This window comes from Papaver somniferum, chromosome 7 (genome assembly GCF_003573695.1).
Source record: "Papaver somniferum cultivar HN1 chromosome 7, ASM357369v1, whole genome shotgun sequence".
NCBI classification, from domain to species: Eukaryota; Viridiplantae; Streptophyta; class Magnoliopsida; order Ranunculales; family Papaveraceae; genus Papaver; species Papaver somniferum.
Window position 1 is genome coordinate 202,031,994 of NC_039364.1, and position 17,327 is coordinate 202,049,320.

General features: G+C 35.4%; 1 long non-coding RNA gene across 3 annotated transcripts; it reads left to right on the forward strand.

Moving 5' to 3' along the window:
* The first annotated feature begins 8,721 nt into the window (after positions 1-8,721).
* LOC113299388 lies at positions 8,722-16,361 on the forward strand. 3 transcript variants are annotated; one of them, XR_003334853.1, is made up of 10 exons: positions 8,722-8,813; positions 9,193-9,610; positions 9,713-9,845; positions 10,110-10,204; positions 11,539-12,028; positions 13,465-13,550; positions 14,043-14,998; positions 15,172-15,430; positions 15,508-15,598; positions 15,930-16,361. It is a non-coding gene; the product is annotated as an uncharacterized LOC113299388 (long non-coding RNA). The 3 variants fall into 3 exon arrangements; XR_003334854.1 differs by having other exon boundaries at positions 13,498-13,550; positions 14,043-14,111; positions 14,185-14,998; positions 15,504-16,361; XR_003334852.1 differs by having other exon boundaries at positions 15,508-16,361.
* The last annotated feature ends 966 nt before the right edge of the window (positions 16,362-17,327 follow it).

A 17,327-nucleotide genomic window follows, 5' to 3' on the forward strand; every position in this document is an offset into this window, starting at 1 on the left:
AACCTAACTTAAGATCGGTTTTACCATCTCACACATATTGGTCATCCAAAGATTTGCAATGAATAGCCAGACCAATAAGCCTAATGATTTCCCTTTTGATTACCAAAACAAGTTCATGAATGTACTTCCTTGATGTAAAACATTGTTTCCTAGGATAAAATATTCACATAACCCATTCACATAATCATAACAATATATACAAGATTATGCCGATGTCATATCTACGAAGTTCAAAATATAAGCGTTATACTTCGTAGTTTAATTCCCTAATATTATGATCATACTATTATGATCATCTCACATCACTAGAGTATTATACAATATGTACAGTAAATACAGCTTCGCAGTTATGTTTTCAATATAGCACGACTTGAAAGATACGTTAGAAATGAAACAGTTCAAGTCAATATTACTAACCTCAAGTGGAAGGATGATGTCGTCGTTGTACTTCTTTACTTGTTCACATTCTTCAGGTCTTCGGAGTAATACTTGTATGTCTCAACATTAGTAGACTTTCTAGTCTAACCTAAACGAAGTTGACTCTAGTATTTAATCAAGCGACTCTAGATGAGTTTTGATACTAAAATATGACAACCAAACTTGACATACCAACGCTTGGTGGGTTCAACCGAGATATGCTCTAACAATCTCCCCCTTTTCAATTTTACTGACAAAACTCTTATTACATATGGACAAACAAATTACAAAATAATTCATTTTACATACGCTTGATTCTAATTTTCAACAACACAATAACCTGCATATATTCAATCAATAAATGTCGATGTTGACATTTGAATAAAAAAAGCTTTAACTCCCGCTAAAGGTAAGCAAGGTAAATATTCAATCTGAACATCTTTGTTATTCCCCTTTTGTAGTAAGAATTACTACTCAGCAGTATAATATGTTTCTCCCCCTTAGTCAATGTTTTACTCTTTCGTTAGATATAACGTTTAAGCACAATTGTCCTTTTCTTAGTGATTGAAAATCACTTATTTACTCCACATATTTCTCCCCCTTTTTGTCACAAAATGACAAAGGTTCGAGCAAATAAAGGACAAACAGAATGGATCTTACAAATCTAGAAGGCTTGTAAACAACCTATAAGAGTTAAGCATGAAGGTTTCACATACCACTTTAGATAACCAATATTAAAACTGAAACTACAAAGTAATTTAGTTTCAATATGTTATCAAGGAAACAATTTCCCGAAGAAATTTTCCCTAATAGTCTAACAAATCGACTAAGAAACTTAATTCCTTTGTTAGACCGATTGTGTATGCACAACCGCTTATTTCGATAAGACCAAAATAAAGATCAGAATTAACTTTATTTCTCTCATCGGGCTCTAATTATTCACACAATAACTTAGAGCTTTCCCTTTGGACAAGACAAATACTAGGTCAGTTAACTAGTTTTTCTTGTCAAGGCATTCGATTAGACTTGAATAACTGAATCCTCCAATTCAATAAGTATAACTAAGATCAGAATTAACTTAGTTTCTCTTATCCGGAATCAATTGGACTAAACAAATGATCCTGTATTTTGTTAAGCCTTAAACAATACATACAAACCAAAATAAATTGACTTGCACAATTATTTTCTTAACTGGGAGCAATTGAAACAAACATACACATTATAGCACCGCAATTGCACCTAATTTTGTTAGGCAAAAACACTTGATACCCAACAATAATGAAGATACCAAACAATAAGCCAAATAAATTGATACATTTTTTCTTAACCGGAAATAATTGAGTCACACACACACATCCATACACAATATAAGGCTTTTCTTAAACAGGAAAACTATTAACTAAGAAATTCGTTACCTCAAATTCTCTATTCTCCCTAGAAAGATATATCATTAAGCGTAAGTTCAAACAAGAACTCTCCCCCAGTGTGTTGTAATCCTCTCGCAAGAACAAAATAACAACAACAAAATCAACTTTTACCAGATAAAGGTTGAATCGGTTTTAACTAATGCATGCCAATAGAAAAAGTTGAAAACCCGAAATACATATGTTATGCTAACACAACTCATGTAAACACAAATTGATTCAACATATTGTGACTTTTCACATATGAGTTTCAATCGGAACACCTTATGATCCTTTGATAAAGCCTACCAACATGGGCTAGAATATAATCCCGCTAAATCAAAAAGCCACACAAATTATAAGGGTCTACATCATATGAGATCGAATATTAAGGTTAATAAAAACCGAAAACAGACATCTCATAAACCGAATACACATAGCAAAAGTATAAATAATCATTCACAGGCTGTGTAATCGGTAACTATCACACAAAAATTATAAAATAGTAATTTTATTATAAATAATGATAGTTTTATTCAAAATAGACCTTATACAATAATTAAAGTAAATCAAAACATTGATGTCTATTTTCTGGATCAAGTATTACAGCATATAACTTAATCCCTAGTAGTGCTATGATTGTTCACTGAGGTTTCTTCAGTGTTCAAGTTCTTGAGTCTTTTCTTTTCTTTCAGATGATTGAGTCTCCTCTTCAAAAGATTCACCTCTACAATCAACTTCAAAAGATTTGACTCGAGCCACTCCTCATTCTTTACAGAAGCTTCCAGTTGTTCACGAGCAATTTCAAAATCTCGCATTAGCATAAGCATGAGGTCAAAAGATATTTGATTGCTCTTATGTTATTTTGATAAATAACACTTAATCTCAGTGAGAAGACAAGTTTCAAGCTTCAAGCTTCTGTAATTGGGAATCAATATCAATAGTATTTTCACTCATCTTGAACCGCAGTCTGATTGTAGAGAGAAGAATTAGTTCCTAAGATGTTTTTATATATCAAATAAAACTTGGTTTTCAAGTTTTAAAACACCTAAAAAGGTATTTTATTTGATTAAATAGGCGTGAAAATATACAAGTTCGGAAATAAAATCAAGAAGGATTTTCCAAAATATTATTGTCAAGAGATTCCGAATATTTCTTGTACCAATTTATCATGAACTTTCCTAAGACCGAAAGTATTCTTCTAAATAGAAAAAGATTCCAAATTTAGAAAAATACTTAAGTTGTTCATGATACAGATAGATCGAGTATATAATTATACATCTCATATGTTCCCGGTGCTCTTTAAAGAACTTCTCATTTATTCAAATCGAGAACAAATTTTGGGAAGTTCTGATCAACAAACTTAGTTGTTGAAGTGAGCTCTCAATGGCTCAAAGGAATAGGATCTATCTCGAGGTTCTCGAACATCTTATTTTCTGGAACCATTCCAAGAATAGGTTTCACACATCTGTGAGTCACAACTTGAGTGATCTGATTCAACAGATAGAACTATTCGAGCATGAACAAGATTGTAAGTGTGCTAGAAACCTTTTGAGTCATGAGTTAAGCAGAACTCTTATATCAACCCAAATATTCCTTGGAATATGACAACATCATTTGATGAGATTGTTTCCTTGATTCTGATTTGGACAATTAATCAGTAACAAAACTGCATGATCTGAAATCATTATTTCGTGTGCATTTAAGATGATCTTTGTCACTTTCAGATAGATAATCGTTGTTACTATAAATGATAATTTTTCTCGACTGGATATTAGTCAAAGGATCATGCTTTGAAACACATCTCTTTTGATTCTTGCAAGTGGTTAGACTATTAGAATCAAAATGTTGTTTATCAGTTAAGAGATTCTGAGAGATGGAATCACGTATCCTTGTCTTAACTAATAAATCTTTTCTGACTTTAAGATCATTGTCAGAATTTTCAAATTTAGTTTCAAGAGAAAATGGAACTGTATTTTCATATTGACATAGACTAGATGTGATTATCATCATGTCGGGAGGTTCATGAATTTCAACAGCTTCTTCATGGGACCTGGTTTTTATAAAAGAATCTTTGATAATCCTTTTGACACATGGATAATACATATCATCTTTTAGATTATATTTTAGATTATATTTTTAAGCAAGCTTTATGAAAAATTTAATCTCATCACTGTCATCTAAATCTGACTAGTGTTTGTTTTCTTATTAACACATCATGGTTAATATTTCATAAGTTGTGTTTAACCAGTGAACTAACAGTGTTGAGTTTTTTATCAGGATCTGAAAACAAATTGATTTTCCGAAGTATATCATGTTCTTTCTCTATGTTAACTGAATCATCCATCATATTCAATTCTTATAGGTTGGATAACTGAATCATCCATCATATTCAATTCTTATAGGTTGGATCGCACCAAACACAGATTGTCAGATCTTTTCGTGTTTGTCCGCTCTGAAACCAATTGAAAAGACGAGGGTACCCAAATACACCATAATATTTTTATTTCAACCTATAAGTCCTATAGCGAATGTGATTATCTATGGACAGAGCCGAGACAATACGAAAATTCGAATCACACTTCTTGTGATCGTCTATGGATACGAGATCAAGACAATACGACCACAAGATAACTTGTGTGATTGACTATCGATACAAGAGCGAGACAATACAACAACGAAGTATGTTACTTGATAATAGGTTCGGTAATAACCAAACTATATACCTATCAAGTAATGCAGAGTTAACGTATATGTGTATTTTACTGATGAGCGTCGTTTACTCAACAAATAATAAGATGTTTCCCACTAATTAACAAGTAATAAAGCGGTAGTAAGGATCGTTCCCACGAGGAGTAATGCAATTGATATGTTATCTAAATTAGCGAGAATATAAAATAAGGGTAGTTGGTCTTCGCCGTTACTAACCGTGAACTCAACATTGTACCCGTTTATCTCTTGTTAGAATCAATTGTCACCAACCATAGAATAGCAGGTACGCTTAGCTATCCCCAAAATTCATGTTATCACTGGATACGGAAGCGCTCGACTACCAGATTTTATCAACTGAGCCGCCCTGAGGTAAGCTTACAAGGTGTAACTAAATCGAATGCTTTAGGATTTGTGAATTTAGGTTTTGATCCCAGCGGTTAAACTCGGTACGCTCGGTCCACTTACTGGTGTTGTCTTTACTCGCAATTGCTCCACATAATTCCTCCGCAAGGTCTCGCGATTTCTACTTGTGTAGGAGATAAGCGACAATTACAGATCGCCCAAATCTCTACTAGCATTAGAATGATCAATGGACTAATCTAGTTGCGCACCCAAACCAATCTAAGAATCAATCATAAACCTTCGATATAGTAAAAACAATCCACAATGATTAACTTTAAAACTCGAAAGAAACTTGCAAATAATTGAGCTTCACGATTAGAACTTTGAATTCTTCCTTAACAATCAAAAGGATATAGAAAAGAGATAGTTCCCCCCTAAGGGGAAGAAAACCGATGAGTACAAGATCTCAAATTGTATCTAAGCTTCCTTATATATAGAGTTTTGTAACCTCTTCTTGAAGAAACTAGGAAACCTAACTAGATAGGAAAGTGCACCTCCTTAAGAATTGTGTCCCGTGCATCACTCCCCGTGCCAGGGTTGCCACACTCGCCAAAATTCCAAATTTCGTTCACGTCCAAGTCTTGGCCGGAAAAAGAATCGAGAGAACCATCCAAATGGGCTTGTGTCAAAACTGGAGAAAACCAGCCCAATTCCTTAATTAACCGTCAATGGCTTGTCAGTCTGCCAAAACTGACAGCACAATCTCTCCTCACTTTCTACGGTAAGTTTTCAACCGTAAGGCTTCCTGACTTTGCCCACGGTGTGGTATCTCCACCGTAAACTGACCTGAGTTTATATCCCAACCGTAGCTTCACCTGCGATCATCTCCCGTTAGGCAACATCACCAGAAAACTCTCAGCATCATCGATCAACGTTAGCAGCTCCATTAATGGCAGCAAACTCGAACTCTACCTTCCATCTCTCAACTTCTTCTTTCTTGTTCGACAGTTAGCCATAACTCACAGACCACAGCATCACATTCGCTGCCATGTCATTCTTTTATCAAATCACCGATCATCACCACTGCCCCATCTTTCTCCACTGTCTTGACTTTCAGTCACTGCACCATTGTTAACATCACCACCAACTCAGCTGCAACGTAAACTACAGCCAACCCTAGAAATCACCAACACTCCACTCTGCCATCCCTTCTCAGCTTCCGTTCTCAAACATCCTACGCATTCATCTAAACGAGTTCAACTACCCATTCATTCAATCTATTATAATCTGGTTTAAGCCTGTCAAACCCATGAATTTCAACCATTCCTTAAGCTCCACACCTGCAATCACCTGCAGCATCATAAACACCACCAGTTCCTGGCACTCTCATATGCTTTCTAAAGTCAGCCGATGCGCCATCAATCATCATACTCGTCTTCCACAGATCACTGCCGTGATCATTCACCCTTACCACGAGCTGCTTTTAACCTCAGTCTGACTCATCCTCACCAGCATTAACAAACCCACAACAAACTCCATCCCATGTTCACCTCAATGTCCATCTTCTTAACCGAGAACTACCATTTAGCCTCGGACCCAACCACCATTACTCAGCTGGTCATCACTGCCATACTCTGCTCACAGCACCTGAAACTCACTTGTCATTCAATGGTTACGGCAGCAACACCATATTCTCTGCCATCACCACGATCACAACAAACTGCATCACTACCATCATCTTCAGTTCCTTGATTTCTTGTTGTTCTTGGTTCAGGCAATTCTGCAAACACATTGTGTGTAGTTCAACTGCCGGCCTTTGTTCTCTCCTCTTGGCTCTGTTTCTTCCTAAATTCAAGTTCCCTGCAAACATTCATACACAACCCATAATCATTCAAGCAAACACACTCCATTCACTGCCCCTTATGAACAGCAGCACCATTATCTTCCTCCCTGGTTCGAGTAGTCTTGAAACTCCACCAGATGTTCCTCATCTCGAACCCAGTAGAACCCCTGACCAACATCAACTCTACCAGCTCCATCTCCTTGTTCTTGTTGCAGTCGAAGTTCTCTCAAAAACCCATTGCTTCTGCTCATGAACAAACCTCAATTCCACTGATATCTTCACCAAACAACGACCACCATTTCATTTCCCATTCACAAATTTCACCCAAAATCCATCCACTTTACCACTTCCATCTCTTCCCCTTGTTGGCTGTGAGAGAACTCTGAACATTGGTAAATTCCACTAGTTCCATGGCTGGATTGACGGCAACAGAAACCCCATCTCGAATCTCCATCTCTTTCTCATTTCTGCCTGCACAGATTGGTGACCAAGAATGAACCTGATGTTTCTTCCCTCTGCTTGTGAATTTGGGTTTCTGCGGAAACCTAATTTTTCTCTTCTCTTCAACAACACATGTGCGTAACCCTTGAGGTGAAGTCCACCTGCTACTCTGGACCTTTGTTTGAATGATTTTTTTGGGCACTACTCAAAAATGGTGGGGACTACTAAATAATATAAATATCTATCCTATAATTATAAGGGGTGTCCTAAAGTGTGGAAATGACTAACCTATCCTTAACCTAATTTAATTTAAAACCAACCTAATAACCACCTATATATATAACCACCATCTCCTCCCACCACCGCCACCCACCACCACCGACAATCACCTTCTACCTCCGACTACCACCACCACCTCTACCACCACCACCACCACCACCAACCACCACCACCAACCACCACCACCTATATATGTATAGCTTAATTTAAATCATTAACAAAAATATTCTCACAAACCCATTACTTGTCTTTTGTTTTTGGTTGAAAAAATGAGAAGTAATCATCAAAATGAGTTGAAAATGTAAGTTGCAGAGATAAGTTCGGCTAGGAATTATGTGAAAAACTTTGTCGAGCTAGCCGAACTCAACTTTAATGGAGGTTTTTTCTTTTTTCAAAGAAAAGTTCGGTTACGTCGCAAAAGAAATGTCCCAACTGAACTTTTGGTTCGATTTCGTAGTAAAAAGTTCGATTTCGTCACAAAAAGTTCGTTTACGTCGCAAAAAAGTTCGGTTTCGTCGCAAAAAGTTCGGTTTCGTCGCAAAAAAAGTTCGGTTTCGTCGCAAAAAGTTCGGTTTCGTCGTAAAAAGTTCGGTTACATCGCAAATTTTTTCTCCTAACCGAACTTTTCTCTGAAAGAAAAAACTCCATTAAAGCTGAGTTCGGCTACCTGTGTTTTCAGATGTCGTAGCCGAACTTTTATAACCAAACCGAAATCAATTTGTAAATTGTTCATTTTTAGGAATTTTTTGGCCAATTCAAGCACCATTAACTAAATTTGAAATATCCGTGAGTACCCAAAACATCGTACTCTTGTTGTGGCTCTTAAAGAAAAAGATCTAATTTTTTTTTCCAAAACCCTCATCTTCATTATCATCTTCTTCTTCCCCACCCAATAATTCTTCTTTTAATAAAAATCAACTTATTAATTTAATCTCACTAGTCATTATACTAACTAATTTTATTACCAAGGGTAAATTTGGTATTAAAAAAAGACTTGGATAAGGGATGACTCAAATTTACTTTTAATATCCATTCAAAAAATGAAGAGTAGTCCCCCTCCAAATTTATTCATGTGGTCGTGACTTATTGCGGCCCATCCGTAAGCCCATAACTAAATCATAGTTACAAAAATACGTGGTGATTGATTTCTTGATCAAAGAGTCAAAGAGTGGATAGATTGGCCGGAAAGGGTCATCTCGCGGTCCTTATCGTCTGGATTTCGTTTGAGTTGGACGACTAGGAATGATAGGGGGCCACACATATTAAACTCGAGTTTTACCATATATTAAACTCTAGGGTTTCTCCCCTCTCTCTGAGTTATCTAATAAGAGTCTTTGGAAGATCGTTGTGCTGAAACAGTCTATGCAAAATCAGAGGTAAGTTATCTTCCTACGAGGTTATTTGATTATATGATTTTGATTTGTTTGTTGCTGTAGTTTCGGTTTGTCTTTGAATTCTGTCAATAGTTTTTGCAAATTTTTTGGTAAATTGATTTTTTTTTTCTTTTAGATTGATTAACAACTAACGACAATAGCAATCAATATTTGGAACAGAATTTTTTTTTTTTTTTGCCAGCTTTGCAAGTTGGAAGATGTATCAGATTCCATAAAGTGGGGTAAATATGTTGACCGAGTTGAATGATTTAGCCTAGAGGGTTTTTGCAGCTAATTGTGTTTCTCAGTACCTGTTATATCTTACATGGAGGTGTATCGATTTATGGGCAATGGACTTTCCTGACCGTCGTTGTTTGTGCAGGAAATTTGTTAGTATAGGAGGTGATTTTTCATGCCTACACCGTTAGAACAGAGGTGCTCAAAGATATTGCTATTGAATGCTTACCAAGGAATTCAGGTTAACTGGGTTTGGTTCTGTTTCAGAGATTTCGAAAATTTCTGTTATTATTTAAAGATTTCTGTTACTATTTAGAGGTTCTGTTAAAATTTCTTCCTTTCTTTATTTTTGAAAATCTCTCTGTAATAATCCCATCCCATACTTACTAAAGTTATTTCCCTTCAAAGTGGAGAAGGCCAAATATAGACCTGTAAGCAAGTTTTTGGTGGCTTAAAAAACACATGGAGCAGTTAGATCACATGTGAAAGGAGTTACACTCGATGAACTTCAAATTAATCTCAACCGTAACAGCCTGATTGCATAATTCAATTATGTTTTGAAGGTTTTTGGTTAACTCACTGCAAAGTTTTAAATAATGAAGTGTAGTTTCTTTTGTTTTTCTATGTGGGTAATCTTACTTTGTAATTTGGTTTCGAATTTGTAGGATGACAAAAGTTTTGGTTTCAGCTCAGAGGTAGAGTTTTCAAAGTGCCTCTTCATTTATGAAGATGCTAAAATTGTCTCAGAGTAAATTAGATCTGAGTAAGCCCATGGAATATTTGCATGACATTATTGAGGTAATGTTTGAGCATCAAGTAAATTCCATGTTGTCTAATTATCAACGAGAACTACCAACGGATATATAAGACTTTTGATTTACTTCTTATGTTCAATGTGATCTCTTAGTGTTTGCGTCCCACAAAGTATTGACGTAGCAATCAATTAAGCTATATTGGTTCAAGCACTGTAGAACTATGGTTTTAATTCTGCCCTGACTTGGTTTAGATCGTTTCAAATTTCCTTGAATTAACCCTACAAGTTTACTTATTTTACTCCGGCAGTTCACTTGAATATGAGACAATTGGGCCAAGTCAAAACTGTGCAACTTATGGAAGTTCAAGTAACATGTCAAACGGAGGCATCACAAAACATATCGGTAAGGAAAATGCTATAACATAGCTCGGTATTTGTTTCAGTTAATTTCTGAATGTTGTACGTTTGCTAATACCATGTTATGTGGTTCTGAATCTATTTCGGAGTATATCTGGGTTATGAGGTGGGTTTTATGCATGAATTTAGAGATAAAATATATCAAATTGTGGAAGCGAGAGATGTACCAACCAATTCAATTGTGGAACCTAAAAGAATTTCTAATCGTGCCCTATAAACCTTTTACTTAATTCTAGAACTCTTATGGTGTTAGATCTATCCACTGTTCTTTAGTTCACTTGAATAACAGTACTCAAGAACATGGAAGTTGTCCTTTTATGCCCTGCTAAGAATGTTGATGAAGACTTGAAGAGTGTGCACAACTTATATTATTGAAGGATGTTGCATATTCTATATCCTCATCCTAAACATGCTTAGTATGTTTGCTTTATTTTAGTTAGTGTCATATGAAATAAACGGCGGGTTCTCATCAGGTTAGAATGGAGGCAACTAAGGTTCATAAAACTATTGTAATAAATGAGTAATCAAAAGACAACTGAACATAATCAATCATTAAATTGCAAGTCTGTAATACAATATGGGTTTAGTTAGTAATCAAGTTTATATTTTGATTAGTTAATAAGTAGTACTGTGATCAGGTGAATTTCGTTATTTTCATTAAAAATCAGTATATATAAATAAGATAAAAATATTTCATCAGAAATCATTACGTTTCATTCAGCTTGAAGTCATGTCGATCTTTGTCGAATATTATATATAGGGGACCATCTGTGTGAATTTACAGGGGTTTTCTTAGGGCCAAAATCTATTAAATTAGGTAATTTGATCATTATGTTTTGCTAAAGACTTCAGCTTTCCCCAAATACATCTAAAGTGGATCTGTTGAAAGTTACAATGTTTAAGTTTTGAAGTTATTTTTTTTTCAGGTAAGGTTGTGAAAAATTTGGGTGTTGTTGCAGGTAAAAAGGGAAAATGTAGATATACAATTGTTTATGCTTCACGTTTTGTTACTGAAGTTTATGAGGCATTAGTTATTGGAGTAGTTGCTTTGTTAGTATTTGGTCCCAGAGATCTTGCGGAGGCGAGAATTTTCTTGGAACCAATTGTTTTTAGTTATTTTTTACTTGAGTTGCATGAATGTAGTGAACTAGGAATCTGGGGAAGGTTGTGCTTTCCAGCCGGTGATTAGAGAACTTCAAGTGTGTTTTGTAGTCCATTTTTAATTCGCAATGATATCTCATACCTGAAATGCAAGACTGAAAGGTGTTATATATTTTGAATGGTAAAAGACTGTAACTGATAGGGGTTTCTTGGTTGTAGATGATACTGAGCACTTGGAGCAGACGACCATCAGCCAAGAGACCTCCCCTGATTGAAGAAGAAGCCTCGATGACTCCTTCCCCTTGATAGTTTTTATTAATGGACTGTAAAAGAGTGAAACAGTGTATCTAGGATAGGAGTTAGCATAGTACCATAGTTGAATGGATGAGTCATTTCCCCTTATATCTAATATGTCAGCTATGTAGTTGTGAACTAGGAATCTGGGGAAGGCTGTGCTTTCCAGCCGGTGATTAGAGAACTTCAAGTGTTTTTTGTAGTCCATTTTTAATTCGCAATGATATCTCATACCTGAAATGCAAGACTGAAAGGTGTTATATATATTTTGAATGGTAAAAGACTGTAATTGATAGGGTTTTCTTGGTTGTAGATGATACTGAGCACTTGGAGCAGACGACCATCAGCCAAGCGACCTCCCCTGATAGAAGAAGAAGCCTCGATGACTCCTTCCCCTTGATAGTTTTTATTAATGGTAGGTAAAACAAACAATTGGTTCTTGGACTGTAAAAGAGTGAAACAGTGTATCTAGGATAGGAGTTATCATAGTACCATAGTTGAATGGATGAGTCATTTCCCTTTATATCTAATATGTCAGCTATGTGGTTGTTGGATGCATGTTTAGTAGATAAACGGGAAACATATCAAGTATAGTGCGACTTTGTCGATTAACATAGCTGTATAAATTGAAAACCAGAGTATTATGATATTTTTTTGAATGCCTCTTACGTCTTTGGGCTATTTTACAGTCTCCGAGTTGCTATTCTTTCAGTTATGGTTTAGTTTCTTATTTTTCTTAACGCGAGGAATCTTCTGATTCTGTCATGTGTACCAGGATTATCTCGAAAAACCAGTATATCTGACAGTTTACATGCAGCTTAATGTTTCTGCTCTTTCTTATGTAAATATTTATCGCTGTATTTATTTACCGGTTGCTATGTCATCGGTTATCAGTTAAATCTTATAATCCACATAGTTTGACAGAAGGTGTGGATGCATGCTCCAACCTTTCGAGCATATTATTTTCATACATCTAGGCACTTTGCTACGTTCTGGGTACAGAAAGCACCATTTTTTAGATGGCATTTCCAAAGCTACGTAGCAATATCAGAGGCTTAGATAAGTGATGGTCATCTATCATACTAAGAAGAATTAGTTATTATGTGCTTGATTAAGTAATCAGTTATTTTAAAGTTTCATATGTCTCAAAAGATAAAAAATCACGGCGACAGTCACTTTTTCTGTGACATTTCTGGGAGTCAAAAGAAATTAGAAGGTGAGGATCCGCATATTTTAGAGCGTGAACTCTTCTCTTCTCCTGGATATTATCCGGGCTAGGGAGTTGAGCCTACATGGCAATTGCAACTCAATTGTAGCTTTTGCGGTGGTCGTGGTTTATTATTAGTAGTTTTATGTTCGCAACAAAGTTATTTGTTTGTTTAACTTGCAAATCAAAAGAATGGGGTGCATTGACCAATTAAACTAAAGCTAAATACTTCTTTGCAAAATTTATAATTGATCATTTAGTTTTCCTATGGGACTTAGTGGCATACATGAAAGCATGGTATCATCTTTTTAGAATCAGTGGTTTGGTAGATTTGATCATACTTTTCTAGATATATTGATAGCAATGCTGGCAAGCTCAACGTGAATACAGGGTAATTGCAGTCTCCAATTGGTGTAAATGTTATATTGGCCGTGTCAGGGACATAAAGCGAGTGTATATGTTACATTGTATTTTGCTAGGCTATGTAAGTGTTAGGAATCATTGGATGTTTTGGTTTCATATGCGTTGGTAATTTTTTGCCATTATTTTTGTTGTGTATTTTGTTGCGGAATTGTGGTTTTCGCCGTCTAAGATAGTTTTTCGTGTTTTTGCATCTGTCAGAAATTCAATATTTTCACATGCAGGGATGTTTAACTGCCGGTATATATTAGTTTCAGATAGCTATCAAGGTTCCGTATCAAACAAACTTATTCCAGCCCTGCTTTCTCAGGTAATTTTGGAAACTCAAGTGTAGTATGTGGTTAGTTGTATAAAAGTCTCCACCATTACCACAGGTATTTGAACTAGGTTTTCTCATCTTGGTCCATGTATAATACGTTCTCTCTGCAATGTGACTTTTTCGTTGTTGCAACATTTCAGATGTTAGTTGTTGAGTGTCTGATTAGTTCACCCACTTGGGTTCAGTTGTTCGTGTGGCAGGGAAGACAAACTAGCTATCGTATGTTATATTTTCACAAAATATATGCACTGTTTTTTTAGATTTGCGTTTTTTGCTCGGTTCAGAAAGAAATTCCAGCGTTGTTTTGATTTTCTTGGCTCGATCTTACATGCCCAGACTCCACATGACAATATTATCTAGGTTTTGAGTTTTAAGCATTGCTAGCCAGTTTCCTTGGGTAAAAGGGTTCATGTTAAAAAGTTTTAAGAAGAGAGCAAGAAAATGTGAGGTGCTAATTTCATAAGTGTCAGTTTTCTGTTTCAGGGTAAGGGGGTGTAGGCTCAGTAATATTTGCACCAGCTCGGTATTCAGGTGGATTTCAAATTTGGCGAGGTATTACTTCTATTCTCCGTCTCAGAGTTTTTCCTAAATGGTTTGTCAACCAGCAATTTTTTAATTCTAATAGGATTAAAGCGTAAGAATTGCCAACTACAATCTGTGAAACACGTAGGGATAAATTTGAGGATCTTGGTTTTCATCCAAGCTTTATGTTGTGCTATGAAGATGCGCACCTTCTAGGAGAATCAGTTTATTACTCCCTGCAAATAACATCCAGGAAATGGCTAATGAGGTTGCTATAGGGTCAGTTGGCAATTGATTGTATTTGGTATACTCAAATGATGGTATTTATTAACATAACTTAGTGCTTTTCGTTATATGATGGATTCGATGTAACAATTAATAAAAAAATTCAACTATGTAGAAAAGAAGGTTTTATAATTTTTTAAGTTGTTGGCTTTCATTTTCTAAATACTTGCAGTCCAATGCACGAAAACTCAGCGTTTCGTGGTGATTTTCTTGCAATTCAGCGAAAAATATTAATGAACTTGGTTATATGGACGACAATTTTGTGATTTCTCAACAAGGTATGTATATGACCACTCTCATTTATCTCTATAACCCTTATCATGCATGCCTTTTACTTATGGTAATGTTTCTTATGTGATTTTAACATATATACAAAGATTAAAATTTGTTTCAATGTATCTGTCAGTAACCTCTCAAAAATGTAGAGGGCAGTTGGATTCTTCTGCTTAAAATATGGTCCCTGTATTTTCATTTTGGCCTCTTTCAGATGGGATTCTTCCATGAAGGTGACCATGTTCATATAATTTTATTTTGGTTTTGGACCATTCATTAAATGTCATTCGATTTTGCTCCAATGCAGAATATAGTTTCTGCAACATTTTTTTGGTTACGTTGGAGGTCTTCCCCGAAAGGTTAATCTTTATGCTGGAGAGTAGAATGACATTTTAGATTCTCACCATTTTTAATATCTTTTCGATCCTAGAGAGATATTCTAGATGGCTTCACTATCATGGTTTCTAACTCCATGAAGACAAAATTGTACAGGTTTCTCCAACCTAATCATTTTTGTCACTATTGTTTGCAGAGAGTGATGCAGTTGAGGAATCTAGATGGAACATGCAACCAACAATTTGATCCAGATGATAAAAATGATGGTTGCTGAGTGGTTCCATCAGCAGATGAGTAAAATTCAAAAGATCTCTGATGTTGATAATTTGGGTAGTTTATTTTTCTCAATCATCATGGGCGCATACCTATTAGTGTTCGAATTCGTCCAAATGTCCACTGCTTTGAATCGAAATGTGACAAGCTTTCATTCTGAATTCAATTACTCATCCAGAAAGGTGTGTAAAATTTCTGTTGTGTGAAGTTTGGTTAGATGAAAGATGTTCTATTTATGACATAGTTTACATCCAGACAGGTCATGAACTCATGGTGTAGACGTAGAGATGGAGCAAATCTCTGCCTTATTTTCTCTGGCTTCAAAAAGCTTAGCCATCTCTTTGGCTTCAGTAAGCTTTACCGATTTTTCTTTTTCTCATTTAATGCCACTTTTCTTTTTTCACTTTGTGGTATTTATAGTGTTTGTATCTATTTTCACCTTTCGTCAAGAATTGTTCATTTCGTGTATTTAAAAATATAGACGATTCGAATACGTAACATAAAATAATAGATAGAAAGTTTTCCATAATCTAATTCATTTACTTAAATCCATTTCACTACAATGAAATCGGTAATGATTCCATGACTTTAATGTAAACCGAAACGTTTTAGTTGTTTTAGTTATGCCCTCTTCTAGATGGTGTTGAACGTCTGAAGGATACATCTTTCTTTTACTTGCAGGTAAATGTCAGATTTGTGGATCCATATGCAAGGTAACATTCATCTTTAGATTTGGTTTCAACTGCTTATAGTCTTTGATCCATAAAGGACTAGGTTAGCTATTTTAAACTATCAACTCAAAACAATAAGCGTTAATATTTCCAAATTATGACCGGTGAGTAATTTGTGTTTTTTATTTTATGTTGGGACATTTCGTTTCAGTTTCTTTTATCTCATTAATCATGAGATTTTTCCTACAAACAATCTTCTTATTGTATAGTGCATGCTTTGCTCTTAAAGCAGTAAATGGTGACACCAGGTAGTGTTGTCTTCATTCTTCAAGAAAAGGTAAAAAAGCTGATCAATGTAAGTTGCATATGAGGTTATTTTTGTAAATATTTTTGTAAATACTGGAAATATTATTTTTGTAAATATTGTTAGTATTATACTTGGATTTGGAGCAGCGTCGGGTATACTCTTTCCTTGCTATCCTCAATCTTTTGAACAAACAGATCTATGTATTGCTGTCTTAGCTCAAATGGCAGAGCACATGGTTTCACTCATGTAGTTGTGGGTTCGATTCCCACAGATGGCACAATTATTTGAATTTGAATAAGCCAAAACCTTACGTGTTTTCGATACTAATATATAGTACAACATAGATTTACATGCGAGCATGCCATATATCATCTACGACAAGATTTTTGGCTGCGAATATATTTGCCACTGCAGCAAGAGAACATGGTCAAACTTAGGCCTTTAACATCAAAAAACATTAAAGTGATACTTCTCTTCATTTGTGAAAATAAATCACTCAGTGTAATTCCAAAACAGTAAATTGGAAACCCAAGTAACTTAGCCACCATTATCACGTGGCTTTCTCTCTTACCATTTTCTTTTAGTATCTGCTATTACTGAAAAACAAGTTTTTGTTCGCAATTTTAGTCTCTGGCTGCATCTTAGGATTGAGAAAGTTCTACCTGTTGTTTCTATGTTTGTCGGAAGCATACACTATGTGCCCTACAACTAGGATGTATAAATCTTGGACAACCATTTTCTTCGGTCACAAAGGGATTTAGCGTCATAAACTAATGGTTCATATACCGAGGACCTATGTAACTGAATGCAATAGGAAACATCCTTTAACCATAATCTCTCCCCAAACCGCACCGGCGATTTCATTATTCGCAGAAGAAACCATCAGAGAAAAAGAAATCGATTTCTCAAGGTACCTATAATAATTGATTCTCTGTTTAATAATATTTGATAGATGTCCTCTTTATCTATTTATGTGTAATTATTATCAGTTTTATTTCCAATTTATTGTGTACAGAACTATGAACCACATGCGTACAATGTTGTGATAAGAGTTCTTCTTTAGATTTGTAGATATGAATGGTACGTACTCTAAAGTTTATG